Source organism: Mus pahari, chromosome X (genome assembly GCF_900095145.1).
Source record: "Mus pahari chromosome X, PAHARI_EIJ_v1.1, whole genome shotgun sequence".
NCBI classification, from domain to species: Eukaryota; Metazoa; Chordata; class Mammalia; order Rodentia; family Muridae; genus Mus; species Mus pahari.
This window is the reverse complement of record NC_034613.1, coordinates 109,845,536-109,860,295: the sequence shown is the minus strand read 5'-3', so window position 1 is coordinate 109,860,295 and position 14,760 is coordinate 109,845,536. Positions and strand designations below refer to the sequence as shown.

The following is a 14,760-nucleotide window of genomic DNA, read 5'->3' as shown; positions in this document are numbered from 1 at the left end:
AGAGTGACCAAATAATCAAACTTAACATCACCAATGAGGGACAGAGAGACACTGTGTGCTTACAGATGTGAAACCCTAAGAAGGACAAAGTTTGCTTATGCAGTGTTCTGGGTAGAAGGGCATGACTTGAATTAATCATGAGAGAAATGCAAATTGATGAACTGTATAGAAAATAACCAAACAGGTTTGTTTTATATTCAACAATGTGATACAGTTCTACAATTCCATTGCTTCTTAAAACAATAAAATTATTTTAAGTGGATTGATTAATTGCAGACAGAAAAGGCTTGCATATAAATGGAATATATAACCAAGATGCTTTATTAGAATAATAGCTATAACTGGAACATAGATGACTGATAAGGTGAATGTATTGATTATATACAGATGTTCTGAGTTGGCAAACTTACTGTCATTACCCTAGATACTAATTCCACACTTAAAAAATCACTAACGTATTAAAAGGCAAAGGGATATAACAAAATATGTGGTTAAATATTTAGGACCAGTCATATCCATTCATTTTCTGTTTTCAACAACACAATTCTACTGACTAGGTAAATTATAAAGAAAGGAAATTCACTTTTGCTTATGATTTTGAAGGTTCATAATCTAAGGCTTCATCTGCTGATGGCTGTATTATGGCAAGTGCAGGCAAGGTACAGGGGACACATATGTATGTGTATGTCTCTTACAATCTCTTTTAAGGACACCAAGATTCAGTCCTGGACTTGACCTTAAAGATCTTATCTAATCCTAATCACTTTTTTTAATGTCTCACTTCTAACCATCATATATGAGCAATTGATTCTTGGTATGTCACAATGAGGATAACTCTCAACCTCCAGTGCTTGGGGAGGCACACTGAATCTAGAGCAATAGTGATCCCAAGCAGAAAGTAAACAAGAGTATTCGGTATTTGTTTATCCAATCTGGAAACATATAAAGTTATTTCAAAATAAAAGCATTAAGAAATAAAGATGAGTTTTGGGAGCCCAGTCTAGAGGGCTTGCCAGCTAAAATAAAAGTTGACTATCCATTGGACAAAGCAAGCAAAAGCAAGTTTTTTAACCTCAGGTGTCTGTTATAGCTCAGTTTGATATAAGGTAAATTTTTGTCCTCTGAACATGTATGAAGTCCAAGGAGAGGCTCTGCCTCTGGACAAGGAAAAACCATTCTTAGCATGCGGCTTATTTCAAGTGAAGTAAGTAGAAGGCATCTTTATGTGTTTAGAATTGTTTCTGAAGTACTTTTGTGACTTTTACTTTGGTTATAGTCACTTGATACAATTCTTCAAACAGAATCATAAGAGAGAAATAGCCCAGAGTTAAAAGTGCCTATACTCTTGGATTTATGTTTTTGTTGATGTTTTGTTTCACTAACCTATTTCTAACTCTTTTTCCATTCTTACTAGCTGCATGCTGGCAGAGTCACTTGCTTTGTTTCAAATAGGCTTTTTGCCCAGGCTGGGGTAGCAGCCTCTTTTTGAGGATGACAGTGAGCCACAATTCAAGTTGGAATCAGATTTAGTGACACGACTTTGGCCTAGACTAGAATGCAAAATGAAGTGGAGACATTTTACAGCTCACCACACTGCCCTTGCATTCCCTTGGAAAAAAAAAAAAGTGTTCCAAAGCATTGAAGCTCGCTTTTCAGAAAATATTATAGTTGTAAAAACTGTGACACCAGTAATAGTTGTGCCAAGCATGGGTTTTATTTTAGTAAGTTGTTTACCTATGCCAATATTTAAGTGTACTTCTGTGCAAAAGATGTGGATAATAGTTCTCTTTATAGAAAAATCAATGTACCCAAATAGTCATAAAATATAACTGTGTGTACATGTACATGTATTATGCAAGTACAAATAGATCTGCATTGTGCCAGATGTGATCTAATCCTACTGGAAGTTCTATTTAGGTATATGATATTAAAAAAATGCTGAACAGACCTTTTTCTTTAGAGCAAAGCCATACATTTCACATTACCACTAGCAGATTTTATTTGACATATAATTTTAAAATGAAGTTACTCTAATCTAAAGTAATAGTACGACAACACAGATAAGCAATGAAGCCTTTCCTAAGATAAAAATGCTTTTTTAAAATTCTAGAGAATTTTAGTTACACGTAATTAGAAATACAATTTAGAACACTTAAATGCATTTCTTTCAATGGTTAATTACATTAGAACGGCTATTGTTACAAATGGTGATGAACTAATAAATTGTAATAATCACCTCTGTAAAAGTTGAATGCCAATGTTTTAATACATTTACATGACTAGATCTTTCCCAAACACCAAAAATTTACTTCAGTATAGCAGCGTGTTGGTATATACATAGATATACAAATTTATCTGCACATAACAAACAAAGTAAATATGTCTTATTAAACAGACTAGTCCTCTGAAATGCATTGAAATTGTGTGTCTGGCTTGTCTTTAAAAAATTAGGTGGTAAGTGCCGCTCTTGTTCAGAGTCGCACTCAGGACTGTCCTTAATACTCTCTTCAGTGTCTACAGAACCCTCTTTCCTTCCTTCACAGCCATCCAACTGCCAGAAGTTCACAATGTCTATTCTCAAGATCCACGCCAGAGAGATCTTGACTCCCTTGGGAATCTCACTGTTGAGTTGGATTTGTACACTGCAAAAGGTCTCTTCCGAGCTGTGGTGTCCAGCGGTGTGTCCACTGGCATTTATGAGGCCCTATAACCATAATAAGACCCACTTCATGGGGAAGGGTGTCTCACAGGCTGTTGAGCACATCAATAACACTATTGCACCTGCTCTGGTTAGCAAGAAAGTGAATGTTTGTGAAGCAGGAGAAGATTGACCAGCTAATGGTGGAGATGTACAGAACAGAGAATAAATCTAAATTTGGTGCAAATGACTTCCTGGGAGTGTCCCTGGCTGTTTGCAAAGCTGGTGCCATGGAAAGGGGCGTGCCCTTTACCTTCACATTGCTGGCTTGGCCGGCAACCTTGAAGTCATCCTGCCGGTCCCAGCTTTCAATGTGATCAATGGAGGTTCTCATGCTGGCAACAAGCTGGCCATGCAAAAGTTTATGATCCTGCCTGTGGGGGCATTCTGTTTCCAGGAAACCATGCTCATTGGAACAGAGATTTTCTACAACCTGAAAAAACATCAAGAAGTATGGGAAGGATGCCACCAATGTGGGTGATTAGGGCAAATTGGCATCTAACATCCTAGAGAACCAAGAAGAACTGGAACTGCTCAAGACTGCAATTGCAAAGGCTGGCTATACTGACCAGATTGTTATCAGCATGGATGTGGCTGCCTCCGAGTTCTACAGGTCTGGCAAGTATGACCTCAACTTCAAGTCTCCAGATGACTCCATCACACCTGACTAGCTAGCTGACTTGTACAAGTCCTTCATCCAGGACTCCCCAATGGTGTCTATTGATGACCCCTTTGACCAGGATGACTGGGATGCCTGGCAGAAGTTCACAGCTAGTGCAGGCACCCAGTGGTAGGGGATGATCTCACAGTGACCAACCCTAAGCAGAGTGCCAAGGCTGCAGGCAAGACGTCCTGCAACTGCCTCCTGCTCAAAGTGAACCAGATCAACTCTGTGACTGAGTCTCTCCAGGTGTGTAAGTTGGCCCAGTCCAATGGCTGGGGCATCATGGTGTCCCATTGATTTGGGGAGACTGAAGATCTGCATGGGTCAGATCAAGATTGGTGCCCCTTGTCAATCTGAGTGCCTAACCAAGTACAATCAGATCCTTAGAATCAAGGAAGAGCAAAGCCCAGCTGCCCAAGTAAAGCAGGGCTGGAGATCCCTAGACCCACCAACTGCTAGGTCCTCTGATGTCATCCAGGAGGCTCAAGGCTGGCCCAGTGCTTGCCCCTTCCATGTTGCTGCTTCCTTAGACGTCCACACCTGACCAGAGACCCAGCTTTGTAATCATGTGATTGGTCTGAATCATTGTTTTATCACCTGACTTCCCTGCTAGTGTCTGGAGCCCTCGGAACTCCAGTGCAATCTCATCAAGACTCCCCCAGTGGTTTACATGTAAAAATAAAAGTTGCAGAAGCCCTCCCCCCAAAAAAAATTTAGGTGGTAGAGTGGGTTTTACCAGAATATATGTTACTTCTAGAAAGGATCTCAGATTTATGAAGGCATAGGAGGTCTGTCTTCAGAATCCATCCTTCTAATCCACAATTTTTTTTTTTAATTTCTATTAGAAATAAAGAGAAGAGGAAATGGAAAGCAGAGGGAGATGGCAGACATAGAGAGAAGACAGACAAGATGGAGATGAGAAGCAAAGCAAAATTGAACTGGAAGGAAGAGGAAGGGAAGGGATGGGGATTGAGGAATAGGGAATGGGAAGGGGAAATGCAGACATGGGGCAGGGGTGGTGAATGGGGACAAAGGTGAAAAGGAGAAGGGGAAGGGAATCTGCACATTTTTGAAGGCTGTCAAAACTCACTTGGGTGGTTCCTGGGGTCAGTCTGTGGTGGAGGGTCCTGAACATTTGTTTCTCCAGTTCCACGATATTCAGCCAATTCTGTTTAACAAGTTGGACTTTGTTACATCATGGTACATTAACTAAGGATGTGACAAATACCTAAAGGTAAAATCTACCAAGTGCCAAATCTATTGCTCCTCTCATCCTATCTTCCATCCTATCTTGGTCCCCTTTAAGCATTGATTGCACTGACGACCTCATTTGTTTTTGCTCTCCCACATCCTGTGAGATAGCTGAAATCTCTGCTGACTTCTCTGTACCATGGACCCCATATCAGCAAATGCAACAAAGCGAAATTTCATGCCTCATTTTCTAACAGTTCTCTTTACTTGAGAGTTTAACTTTTCAGGCTTTGGCTGGCTTGGCAACTTTCTGATGCCTTGAAACAGAATTTGTCCATTATTTGGATTGTGGGGATGGCTCTTGGGAGAGTATTCATCCATGAGTTCCCAGTTTGTTGCTAAAAGTAGAAATGTATACTCTGCCTATGATGTCTCTATCCTTTAGTATTCTCCCCAGGCTTCTTGTCATGTGATTGAGTTTTAAATATTATTTTCCTACTAGGAACATTTGCCTATCACTTCACTTGTCCTGCCTCATTCTTATACATCATTCAATATCCTTTTCATATGTTGTAGGAAACATATATTTTCTATTTTAAAGACAAGAACCTTGTAACACTCAAGCTGTTCTCCAACTCTTAATACTAAAGACTCAAGTCTCAACTTCTAAAGAACTTGGAAGTGCAGTGTTTATTACCCAAAGCAGAATTAAGATACTTTCCTGTACATTCTGTTAATTGTTAATAGTGTCTCCATATCAATGCACTACAATGTGTTTCCATTTCTTATTTACATGTCTGTACCCTTCCCCTACTTTGTCAAGCAAATGAGAGCAGAAACAGTGTCAATTTTGTTGTCACATCTCAGCACCTTTTCATGGTGTCTTCGAAGCTCGTAACACAGTGCCTAGCAGATAGCAGTGACATTTTTGTTGAGTGCATGTTAGGCAGTCAGCTGGTGAACGCAAAGAGTATTAGCTAGCCAGTTTGGTGTTTTTCCTCTCTTCTTCCTCTTCACAGTAACCACGATATCTCGTATGCATAATTTGAATAAAGTTAAGCTATCCCATGGTTTCATACTTTATTCAAGTAAATATCAGTATCAATAAAACAAGACTGAATACTAATGTAAATGATTACAGAAGTCCTTCCAAGAATACCAATGGAAAATTCTGTCCATAATATGAAAAGGAAAATATTCTCTGTATCTCTCTGTGACTCAAATTTTCACAGCTACCTCGTGGCAGCACAACTTTAATATATTTCTTCATATGTCCTGATCTCTCTCAGGCTACCAGAAAAACAGACAATGCATATCTTCTACTTCAGTTAAGGCAAGTTTGGGAGTTGACCTTTCCTCCTTGTACCACCTCCAGTGCCTCAACATAGCCCATCTAATTTCTTTCAAACTTTGTACACACACACACACACACACACACACACACACACACACTCACCAAGAAAGAAACTATCTGCTCTCCTTTAGGTTGTTCACTTGTGGAATGCTAAAATGCATATTCTTTATATTTCACATGTGTATGTGAGTCTTCTCTGCAAAATTTTCTTCTGTCATCATGTCAAAGTATGTTTAGCCTCTTCCCTTGTTTTATGTGGAACATTATTTGAAAACTGACCTCAATTATAGAATGGTAGTCCCACAGTAAAGCAATTCTAAGCAAAAAAGAGAAATAAAATTCACAAATTCTAATGTTCACTGAGATACAAGGCAGAATGCATGTCATTCAAAGTTTACTACATAAAAAAAAAAATCCTTCTCTGAGATATTACATAGTCGCCAACTATTTTTTCTGTTTATAATCTGTTTTTCTTCAGTGACTACCACTAAAACTGAGCATGCTAATTTTTTTATTTGATTCTGTCCCTTTCATGATATTATCAGAGCCTCAGACATGTTTGCTCCTGATTCACTGCAGAAGTATAGCATTTCAGTGACATCACTGACAACCCTATGGGAAGCCAACCACCATTTATAACATCGTTTCAGTGGGAAACACATTTTGGATTCCAAACCACTTAAATCCAAAAAAGTTTCCCCATATGAATCATCAGGATTCAAATATTAATATGCTCTACATCTATAACACTATGCCTTACAAGTCATTTGCAAGATGGGGACTGCTTGTATTTGAAAAGCTCATGCTAGTATATTACTAATCACTAGGAAGAAAATGATCAGATAATGAAGTTCCATGCCTGAATTTTTCTCCTTCTTGAACTGCACTCCTCCAGTCTATCAAATTAGATTCATGTAAATCTGAACAAAAATTCTGTCAGTGCAACAGATGTTCTATTTTTAATCTTTTAAAAATAATTGTAAACACATAAGATACCAGTTAAGTATGCAGGTTACAGAAACATCTCAATAATTACAGTAATCACACTCCTAGAAGCAAGTAGATGTATTGGGGCAGATGTTTTCTTTCCTGAATTCTACTTAATGGATTTTAAGTTTTCTGCTAGCAGTGGACTCAATCAACTAACCACTGCTGTGTGTCATTGCCTACAGCAATAATTAGCCTAGGGGCAGCAGAGGAGAAAATAGACAATGACTACTTCCAGGGTTGAGGCTGCAAAGACAGGAGCAATAGAATGATGGGCAAGTGATTAAATGAAGATTTCTTTTGAATATGGACTTGAAGTTGCTGATGGTAAAATCTTAGTTCTATGGGAAAGAAAGCACTGAGAGAAAAGGTTGAATGACAAAGGTTTAGATCATCTATGTGTATTGGAAAAGTACAAAGAAGATGTAAGTATGTTCAGAGAAGTGGATTTTAGAGTACACAGATAATTTAAGAACCTTAAAGGGGAACAATAGAACAGAACGATGATGATACAGTGGCATGCACCTGTTATCCAAATGGTCTGAGTAGGCAAGAGGTCACGAGTTGAAGGTCTACCTAGGTGAGATACTGAGATCTGCCTGACAGCTTCCCCCAGAGAGGAAAGACAGACATAGACAGACATACAGAGACATAATATAAAGATATGCACATACACAGACACATGAGAGAGACAGACAGACAGAGAGAGAGAGACACACACCCACACAGAGACATATGATCACTGGATCTAGGCAATCAAGGAGTCAAGAAACAGTCTAAATTAAAGCTCACTCCTGAGGGTTTGATCTGAAGAGACTGAGCTATTTAATTTCAGAGGTGGAGAAGGCAGTAGGAATAACTTGCTTGGGATGAATACTAAAAGTGATATACATTCTATTTCCATTCTAGGTTCTGTTAAATGAAAACCAGATATAGTGGCATTGATTTTGTTCGTTAGTTTATTTGGAATACCTTCTTAAAAATCTAGATTTTAAAAGAAATTATCTCTAAGAAAATTTACTATAAAGCAAAATTTAATATTATTAATATAATAATGGCTAAATAAAATACAATAAAATAAATGGCCTGGCCACTGGTCCCTACTCAAAGATTCGGCAAGAAGAGATTATATCCTAAGACCCCAGAGCTGTGTTATTTTGTTCTTCAGTTGGAAGGGGTGTTTTAGTATTACCATTCAAATCAGCCCCATGCTCAGTCACTATCATCTGTATAAAGTAAGCTGTGTTGCAGAAGCTATGATCTGCTCAGGGGAAGAAGAGCTTTCTCAGGGAAAACTACACATTCCTGCTTGAGGTCATTTTTGTTTGGAAAGGAGGTCTGACAAGGCTCTCCTGGTGCTAACTCAATCTGCCATTCTCGAGAACAGCCATCTATGGATGAACATGAGCTCCTCTGTATAGTCCACAATGTGAAATGACTGCCAGAGGCCTGATTTGTTGACATTGATCAAGGTCATACTTATGCACTGGAAGTTTATTTCATAAACATCTTTTCTTTATTACTGCCATGAACCCAGGTAAAAAGAGTTTCTTATCAAAATATTTAAAATATAGTCCAGAGTAGTAGTATGTCTATTCCCTATATATTCCCTGTATCAACAATCTCTTAACAGTGATATCATAGAAAACTTACTGTAATGTCTGATTACATATAAACTGGTATATTACAAGACCACTGTTTTTTTTAATGAATTTACACATTTGATATTTAAAGTAGGAAACATATTATATTCTTTGTTGTTTCAATATTGCACACCAAATACATCTTTTTTGATGCTTGCTCTTTTGTTTATTCATCTGTCCATTTATTCAAACATGACTGAAATGCCTAATACTGGATTTGTAAGCAAATAAGATATGGTGTTCCCAATGGGCTCCCAGTGTAACAGAAAAGATAAGCTGGGGGAAAAAAGCCAAAGAAATAAAAATGCCCAAACAAACAAACAAACAAACAGAAACATAAAGACAAATATTGAGTTGTGGTTGAGCCAAATAGTTTTAAAATTTAAAGGGGAGATCATCAAAGGATAAAAAGGAGGACAATTTAGGCAGTGGAACGTGGTAAGTAGATGTGAGAGATGAGTGCATTAGACAAAAGACTGGAAACTAGGCTGCTCTTCTGAAGTCTAGCACAGAAGTCTTAGTAAAAGAAGGGGCGTGATGAAATTAGGAGGACTGTAGATTTGAGCTGTTGTTCTAAGAAGTGAGTGGGTCTAGCAAACAAAGTGATTCTCATGTGGAGAGGGAAGAGCAGGGGCTGATGGTGGGACCCTGGGGACTAGGGACGTTATAAGGCACAGAAGAAAAAACAAAAAAAAAAAAACAAACAAAAAACACACCCTGAAAATAGCAATGATGAGGAAAAATAAGAAGGTATCAGAAAAATGAAGAAACATGTGGTGTCCTAAAATAACACTGATACTTAACTTTGTGGAGAAGTCTATAAATGATTATGGAGATTCATTTATAAGTATACATACCACTAGGAAGGGTATGCTGTACAGCTCAAGCAGACTAATCACTATTGTGGTAAGGAATAGAATAGAATAGAATATAGTACAATATTATTGATTTGTATTATTTATGTGATTTATTTATATTATACAATATCATTAAATTTTAATGAATTTATTTAAATTATATTTATTTATATTATAAAATATATTATATTTATAATTAAATTCAAATCCTATAATATATAATGTTTTCAAGACACTGTGATAGGCACTGGGAAGTCATTGGGTACCCAGATGAGTTAGTGTCTTTTTCTCATTAATTTGCCATTTCAGGGGAGGCTCAAGAGCTGCTAGTGAAAAAGCAGTCACATGGGAAGTTGAATAGAGCCTAAGGTAGAGTAATGACATAGGAAGGGCACTGTTCTACAGTTTTCTATGAAGACCTATTTAATTCTTTCCTCTAAAAAAGATCTCTCTCTCTCTCTCTCTCTCTCTCTCTCTCTCTCTCTCTCTCTGTGTGTGTGTAAGTATCTGTGTGTTGGAGCATATATGTGGAATACTAGTGCCTTTAGTGCCTTACGACTCCAGTAGAGGACTAGAAGACAGAAGATGGTGTCAAGTTCTCCTGTTCTGTTTCATTACTCTAGGCCTATTCCTTTGAGACAGGGTATTTACCTTAACCTAGCCCACATATTTTTTTTCTGCTAGCCCTAGAAGCCAGTAAATCCCAGAGATCCTGCTGCCCCTGCCTTCCTCAAAGCTGGGGTTAAGGCAGAAGGCAGGCTGCCTCATTTGTTATGGGAATGCTGAGATCTCAGTCCCAGTACTTACAATTACTCAGCAAGAGCTCTTAACTGCTGAGCTATCACTCCAGTACAAAAGTCTAATTAATTCTTATTTTTCATATATACATGACTTGAAATTTTATAAAAACACAACATGCAAAATCAATGTAGGAGTCAACTGGGGAGAACTGTAATGGTATCAATAGCTTAAAATATTTTTAAATTAACTTAGAAAATAAAGACGACCCAAACATAGTATAAATTGGAAGTGACAGCTGCTATTTTAACTACTATTTTTAATGAGTAAATCTGGTTTTGAAAATGTCCTAGATTAATTTGAATGAATAAAATTCCTCACCTCTCCTCAAATTTTTGCCTAAAGTTGAGGGTGGGTTTGACAAGAAAAATTATGTTATGACATAACTTTTACAAAGTGAATTCTGGTAGCTGTAGAAGCAGAAGCAGTAATTTCCCTTGGCAGGCAGTATTATTAACAGCGCTGGCATCTTTTGGCTAATTGGAATTCCAAAGGACAATGCTAACTACTTAAATAAAATAGGATTATGAATTGGAATTGATATGAATGAGATGTTCAGTCCATTTAATCTTGGTCATTATCTCAGGCTTGTATCTGAGGTTAGTTAGAATTCTTTCAAATCATTTCTATACATATTCGAAAGGGCAAGGATTGTAGCCAGGGGTCGGGACAAAGGATTCCCCTGTGAATCTACTTGCTTCTAGCTGGTTTCAATAATTGTGGGTTTGGGGTAAGCATGGAAGTGTAAGGGGACACAAGAGAGGAAAGCATTCCAATTTGACTTCAAAGTTCACCAGGCAGTAAGAACAAAAGTTTTAGAAAGAAAAGGCCTCCTCCTTGTCTCTGTGTTGAAATGGATTACTGTTCTCTGCAGAAGCCCTGTGAGACGGAGGTATGATTCAACCAGCATCTCCAAAGGCATGAATGAGAATGGCAATGCCTCAGATAATAAAGTAGGCAGACCCTGCTGGATGTGGTTTGAGAAGCCTAACAGCTTTGTGCTCTTTGCTTATGAACGCCAGCTCCATTTCCTTGTGCTCTTGGTTCACGACTGTCACTGTTAATGGAGCCCACTAGAGAGACTGATAACTTGTGAACAAACTCTCCAAGCAGCTCAAAAGGGAAAGATGTGTTTCTGGGCAGGAAGTAATATGCTCACTGTTCACAACAATGTAGCTATGGCTATCTACTGTTCACTAAAGCAAGAGCAAGCACTATTAATAAAAGAGACAAAGGGCAATGGAATATTTTAACTTAATAATCAATAAACCATAGTAAAGTAATTTGCTTTCCTGAAATACGGAATTTGGCTAATTCAATTGCTAAGGAAACATTCATGATTTTTTAAGCAAATGCACTTTAGAGTTGAGAAGGATTTGTTGATTAATGCAAACATGTTTTAATCTGCTACATAGACATGCTATATACATTTTTAAGAGTCTATATACTGCCAAGGATATGAATTCAGGACCACATGAAGCTCAGAATTTTCACATATGTGGACACAAGCATACTTTAAGGATGTTTTTAATCCTTTAAACGATCTATACTTCTAGGGTCTGTAATATTGCAGAATAGAAAAAAATTAGAGTAGACACCAGAGGAAAGAGGTTATAGTAGAAAATTTTAAACTAAACATTTATGGAAGGCTGCAGAAATACCATATTTTCCTTTCTGTTTTTGCTTTCACACAGTTCAGAGCTAAATATAATGTTCAATCATAGTAGCTATCCTAAATTTGTGTGTTTGGAGTAACTGCCTAAAAGTATTTTATGACTAAACCGATCAAAAAAAAAAAAGTGTGTGTGTGTGTGTGTGTGTGTGTGTGTGTGTGTGTGTGTGTGTTTGTTTGTCTTATTTGGAAAAAATAATAGTATCTCTATAACAGGAATTGATGTTCTTTTTATAGGGATTTGGTGAATGAGTTTTCTAGCTCAGTTTTAGAGTAGAACACAGGAGAAAGGAGTGAGAAGGAATGTGTGCAAAGAACAAAACCTGTCAAAGAGCTGTAGAAAAATAAATAGCAAGGACACTAACAAATACTGATAGATGAGAATCTAGGCCTGTGTTTGAACATAACCCCTGTTGATAATTATAAGCATCCTTTTCAATTGTGACCATAAGTGGATTTCATGTTCACATGTATACAGTTTAAAACCACTTAACATGTTTAGAAAAGAAGATAGAACATCTAGCCAGCAAACATGACATATGGCAGGACTGTCTTCTACCCTGTTCTTGCAGCCATAGGTGACTTAATACAGTTACTATTTGTTCCAGAGAAGTTATCCATCAAAGCTATTTTAAGGAAGGAGATGTTTTTAGTGTAACCATGGAAATATCTAAGAAAACACTACAATGAATCTTTTGAACATAAGAGAACTCAGATGGTGGACATCACATTTTTAGTTTGGTCTTGAAAAGAATACTTACACTCATTGGGTTTGTTTAAGTGAGGCATACATGTATATTGCTGAAAGCAAAAATGAAGTAGCCTGGCCTGCTTTTGGCACCTGAAATTGCAGCATTCCAAATGTACAATTCATAATGTTTAATGCTTTTTATAGGTATAAGGTATTAGATAGCCAGCTCTCAATTATCCAGGCTAATGGAGAGGAACAGTCAATTGCATGGCTATTATAAAATAGCAAATAATCCAGAAATTATTTGTGAAGATTGGAAAGACACTTTAAATAAAAAAAAATATTAACATGGAAGTATGAGTCACTATCCAGGAAGATTAGACATGGAGCCAGCATCAGGAATCCCAAGATACAGAGCAAATTCTTAGAATTCTCAAAGTATTATTGGTCCTGCTTCAGGAACTGGAAGACACACAACTATTTTCCTTAGCCAGAGAGAGAAAAAACAAACAAACACAAAAACCCCAAAAAACTAAGAATCAGAAGGGCTGGAAAGGTCTCAGGAGAGTAGCAAGACAAGTCTCTTGTCTGATCTCATATTTTCTCATTGGGGTCTTTTCACGTTTATTAGACTGAAGTTGTATTCACTTGTGTTCCAATCCACAGATTCTAATACATCTGGTCCATGGCTTGCAAAACCACCTAGATTAAATAGAAACCACTGAGATGAAAACTTCGTATATGGGCTTGAAAACAACTGGAAAGATCTTTTAAATAGAGAACACTGTATCATGTTTTCCAGTCGAGATTAGTAAGATGTCAAGCCCTTCTAACCCATCTTCATTTTCTGTAGGTTCTTCCTGAATCAGTTCTAGTTTTAGCTACATGTAAATGAAGTAACTGAGTTTAGATCTATGTGAGAAAAAAGGTATGTCTGCTAAAATGATGGCAGGTCTATGACTTAAACACTCAGGAGGCTGGGGCAGGAAGGAGAAGAGATTCAGGGTTGCTTTTGAGCTAGAGAGAGTTACTCTGCCTCAAAACTGTACATAGAATCCATAAGCAAAAGCACCTAGAGTTCATATCATTGTGCCTTCGATGGCAGTTCTTTTTCTTATTAAAAAATAGGAGACTACAATAGACAGAAATAGGATAAAAAATGACTTAACTTGCTTCTAGAATTTATGCCAGGTTCAATGACAGCAAGTTAGACTTCTTACACATTTACAGTTTAAGGCAACTTGATGGTACATAAGACACAAAGTTCTTGCTTATATGATTTACCATACAATATTTCATTCCAGGGCCAGCAGGTATTGGCCTCATGCATATGTCATTCATTTTCAGCACCATGTGAATTTGCAGGTGAGTAGTTATATTTCCAGAGTGGCATTACTAGAACTAACATCTTGCTTCCTGCATAAGAGACACCTAGTCTGGCTTCTGATGCACTTGAGCCTTGGGAGGCTTAACTCAGCATTTGTCTCTATATAACATGATTTTGTGGTTCTGACATCAGCCAGATGTTCAACCTCAGAAAAATTACATTTTTTCCTGCAGGGCTTCCTTTAATAAAAACAGGGCTGGAGGAATACAGTGATGATGTTTGTAAATAGATTTAAAAAAAATCATAAAGCATATTGGTTTCTGAGAAATTCCAGGAATGTGTCTGAGTGAAGACTTAGCTGCTCAGTGTGTTAAGCTTCTCCAATGAAATCAATAAGCTTAAATTTTTATTAGCTATACATTTTAATAAAAACTTGTTATTAAAATGTTATTGCTCTTTCTCCTAATTTCCTTGCATGCAGTTCTTTAAAGCTGGAAGAAACAATCATCAGGTTGTCAAAAACAAACCAAGAAAAAACAAAAAAATAGACATGCTTTCAGTATTCCTCTGCTTTGGGCTCCATCAGTGACTTTTAGGCTTAAAGGGAAAATATGAACAATTTACATATCATCTCCCAGGCACAAGAGACATTCTTGGAATTGCTCATCTTTATTATTCTTTAATAAAATTAAGAAACCAAAACAGCTTCTGAGATTTCTAAATAATTTGCTTTTTTTAAGCTCTAGACCAAATGTTTATTAAATGGTAACAGATTGCAGCTCGCTTCTGTCTGACCGCAGTGAATGGGCAAACTTAGCATATCCAAAAGCTACGTGAAGTACCAAGGCAAAATGGGTATGAATGAGGATTGTGGTAGG

General features: G+C 37.4%; 1 protein-coding gene and 1 pseudogene across 2 annotated transcripts in view; one reads left to right on the top strand and one right to left on the bottom strand.

Annotated features, from left to right (window-relative positions):
* Positions 1 to 14,760, bottom strand: part of Diaph2 (diaphanous related formin 2) — a 696,731-nt gene that overhangs the window by 64,521 nt on the left and 617,450 nt on the right. The gene's annotated exons all lie outside the window — the stretch shown is intronic.
* Positions 2,553 to 3,906, top strand: LOC110313697 (annotated as a pseudogene).